A 4752-nucleotide genomic window follows, 5' to 3' on the forward strand; every position below is an offset into this window, starting at 1 on the left:
TATATAAAGCTCGGGATTGGATGTGGAAGTGTGATGTGCAGTCAGGAAACGCTGAATGTTCCTGATGGATGTGAAAAACAAAAACTTGTTGAAACCCACCATAGGTGAGCTGCCACACATCATGAAATAAAAAGGTCTGAGCTCAAGACTAACTCAAAAATATAGGACTGATGCGTTCCGCCTCACATGCAGCATATTAACGGTATTTCTGGTAGCAAAGCAAGTACTAAAAAGGTACAATGGGTATCATGGTTCACTTTAATATTCCTATAAAATCATGACTATAATTATCAACAGCCATGGTTTGAGCAACTATCACAACTAAAACACCTTGGAACACAAAATGTCCAAACACAATAACTAATTTGTGCCCAATTGTCCCCATGAAAGTCAAGGGCAGGATCAATGCTTATTAAGATGTTTTATTTTTCATTTATTTTGTGAGTTAGCACAACTGCACAATGAACAGTCGTCTGTTATCTGGTAAACCTGCATCTAAGGCTGCAACTAACGATTATTTCCATTGTCGATTAATCTACCGATAATTTCCTAGGTTGATCGTTTGGTGAAGAAAATGTTAGAAAATAGTGAAGAATGTCCACCACAGTTTCTCAAGTGCAAGGTAATGTCTTTAAATGTCTTGTTTTGTCAGTAAAAAAATATATATATATTCAGTTTAATATGATGTATAACAAGACAGTTTGTGTGAAAAGATTACTTAAATTAATCAATTAATAAAATAGTTGGCAATTATCTTTCTGTCAATTGACTAATTGGTTATTCGACTGATCGTTGCGGCTGTGTCACCGGCCTGTACGCCTTTAGCTAACGATAGCGCAGCAGTTAAAGAAAGACTGAGCTGGCTTTGTAGACACAGATTAACTTTGAAATTCAGTGAATCTAAATAGTATTAAATGGATAGTTTCTTTTTTTAAAGTTGGGTTTTATGAGCTACTTCTCCATAGTCGGAAAGGTTTGGAGAAGCAGATAGGAGTACTAGCACGGAGGCAAAGCAATCTACTGCTGTGGACGGGCGCATCAGTAAAATATATTTAGTCACCGAAAAATCAAAAAACTATATCAGTTTAAGTGTACACTATATTTAGAATACTGTCCCAGCTTTACCTTGTTTTGAGACGGCCCTTTCCGACGGGGACAAAAACAGTAATTTTACCTCACAGAACAGGGGACTAGCATGGATATAATTAGATTATAAATCGACTATAGCCCACACTTTAATTTAGCAAAAACAAACATGCTTTCTCATTGTTTTACTGTCAGTCCTCTGCTCCAGGTTAGTAGATCCAGTTAGCGTTCAGAAACCACATCAGACTATTTCAATAGCTCTTGCTAGCATGATTGACACATGCAACATCAGGTGGCTAGATGACTGTCAACAATAAAACCTTTCACGTCATTTATACAAATGATATTTGACTGTTTATTCTTTCTTTCATCAAACCAATGGCTTCTAAATAAATGAATCCGACAGACTGAGTCTTGCTCATTTTCCACCCTCTGACTAGAGTAAACGAATAAACGCCTCTAGGAACAAATAGAGCGCATCACCTCACAGCTGGATGTTATGGCTGTGACATTCTAAGAGGTCACAGTACATTGAGAAACATGGCATGGTTGAGCAAGCCGGGAAAAATAGGAGATTCAATGAGAGTAGATTTATTTTTATGCCACTTATTCAAAAAACATAATAGCTGTCAAACACCTTACTGTAAACAAACCAAATTATTTTAGGCTGTTCAAAAAATCTCTCCTCAATAAAATGCTTTCTTTCTCCCTTTACTGCTGTCACAGTGTAGTGACGATGGGACAATCACTGATTTTAAGGACAACAAGGTGGGGTGGCGACATCTGTGCATTTCTCTAATCCCCTTGAGCAATACTGAGAATAACAATTTCCCCCAAAAACATTTAAACAGCCTTAATCTTGCATCTGTCAAACTGTAAAAACAATTCAGTAATGTCCTACATAACCAATAAAGGACAACAATAGGGGTTTTAAATTGTCACCCTACACTGACTTGGTAACAATCACATTTTTGGGCAAGCAAATAAACAAGTTTCATTGTATTTGTACTGCATGTATTTATCTCATATACACCTATCTTTGGCTGCATTCCATACAAAAACAAATCTACACATTTTGCTAAGCAATCGAGTTTGATCTGAAATGTGACGGTTTACTTTTATCAACAGAAACCCTTTGATCGCTCAACACCAATAAAAATGAGTTGGTTGTCATTATAAATTATATAACATTATCTGTGATTTGGCAGATCATACGTGGAATACATGTGAAGAACAAACATGAGACATTTCTACTCACATGGAAAGAGAGCGTGGCTTAGTGAGCGAAGCCAAGTTTATACCCAGAGGAATTACTGGTAACAGGTTTGACAGGGGGGTTAACTGCGCTGTGATCAAAATCACTTACATCTTTTACAGATTGGGCTCCGTTGGGCTGTTGATCAAGGAATGTTTAGAAAAACAACATAGTAGGTCATCCCAGTATGAGGGGAACGTCGTCTAATGAACACGATATTTCATCAGACACACAGTAAGAATGCGAGTACAGACCGGGTGACAGCTTACTTAGAAAATCAGCATCAGTAACAGACACTAAATGCTTTTCAATTAATTGGCCCACATGTAGACTGAGTGTGTAGACCTGTCAGAGGGCTGAGACTGTACACTGGTGAACAGGTGCATTGAATTACAGCATAGCAGTAATCTGTGTCAGGGACTGTTTATCACAAACGGCAGTAATATGCAAGGTATGAAATGCTACTTTAATCTCAACCTACGTGCTGTCAGAGTCAATATCTACCATCACTGGGAGCTGGTGTGTCTACGTTCTTGGAATTGTCTCAGTCTGTTGTTACTTTTTCCTTGCTTAGCTTTTTTTTTTGTATCGTCGTCATCACCAATACTTAAGTTTACGTTTACATTTTCCTGTAAGGTAACGTAAGGGCAGTGATTGATGTGGTACGAAAAACTGTTGTCAGCCCTCTGTGACTAATAGAGGAAAATTCAATGAATTTAAATAACAACAATAACAAATAAACTGCATTTAATGTAGATAGGTCAAGACATGGCCAATACCCAAGACGCTTAATGTGGACAGTGTCAGCACCAATACCAATCCACGGCATTGGACAAGTGTCTCATGATAGTGTTTAGTATCACTGTAGGTGAATATGCTGCCCATATTATGTCAAATCTCCCAAAAGCAATAAGACAAATTATGCAGGGCTTAAATTGGACGCACTCAGGTCTGATGGATAATATGGATAATATACGACACAGTATATTCGACAATTCAGACACTGACGGAATAAACTAGGGAGGAGAAGATTTACATTACAAGAGCAAGCATAATTTCCCTGTTGGAATAAATGGCACTTGACGGTTTGTGTTTATAATTATGGCCATGTTTGATCCTCATCCTGTAGATGTTTATGTCCGTACGTCTTCTCAGTGACTTCACTAAAGTACTGTGGAGGACGACATGAATGAGACAACACAATGAAATAAATCAAACAGCCACGATCCCTTCAAAGGTTTTACTGGGTGCACTAAGGACACATTTTCGTCCGGTTTAAGTGTGTTGACGCTAGTGGAGTGGACTGCAACAAACACACACACACACACACACACACACACACCCACACATCATAACCAAAGTTGATATTCAGAATAAAAAAGAACCACGCCTGACTTTTTACAGTAGTTACAGGCCTACTTCACTGGCAGGATGTGAGTCAGCTCGTGTGCTACAGCAGTGTGTGTGTTTGCATGCAGTAAGAGCCGTGGTCTCGGAGGGGAGGAGGCATCACCAGGGGTAACGTTACGCCTACATCACAGAGTCGCACAAATCAAAGTCTATAAACAACGTCGGACTCAAAAAGTTGCACTGAAACGTCAGTAGCGCTGAATGTGAGCAGGTACACCGGCGGCGGTGCGGAGTTTAACGGCCGTTTCCCCCGGCCAACCCGAGATGTGACAGTGGGGCGCAGAAAAACACTCTCCCCAAATGTTCCCCCTCTCGCCATCGACGTAACAACATGTCGGCAAAGGACGGCCATGTTTTGCTGGTTATGTCGACACGGGGAGGAGGAAAAGTAGACACGATGTTTCTCCTCTCTGCCTTCTCCCACCGCGGCCACAACGTATCAAAGTGAAACTTAAACACGGGGGAGAAAACGTTCAATTTACAACTTGGCGGACACATTGTCTAAGCACGCAGGTGTAAACGGCACGGGCAGGCAAAGTTCATGCGGCTAGACAAGTTAAAATATTTATACAGAGGCGTGTGGGTGTTTGGGAGCCACGCAAAGGCAGTCAGCCAAGAGACGGGCACAAAAAAACAACTACATGCAGTTTTAACTTGAGGGACTTTTGAGGGGGGAGCCGTCTGAAAAACAGAGGAAGAGTTTATCCATTTCTTACCTGCCCACCGTTTTGGCGCGATGCTCAGGTAGTGCGGTACAATCCCAAAGCGACTGCTAAACCAAGAAATAAACCCAGTCTGCTTTAAACACTCTCACGGCGGTCCAATAACCGAGCAGACAACAGGCGACAGGAAAGAAAAAAATTGGCGATCACAAGGAGGATCTACGCCAAAAGCCACATGATCGCCGACGTCAGAGTACGTATTTGCATGCCGTACCGGAGCGTCGGTGACCGTCCATAGCGGGTCCATAGTGTTATTGCCGTGAAAAGTTCAGAAACAGG

The sequence above is a fragment of the Cottoperca gobio genome, chromosome 16 (genome assembly GCF_900634415.1).
Source record: "Cottoperca gobio chromosome 16, fCotGob3.1, whole genome shotgun sequence".
NCBI classification, from domain to species: domain Eukaryota; kingdom Metazoa; phylum Chordata; class Actinopteri; order Perciformes; family Bovichtidae; genus Cottoperca; species Cottoperca gobio.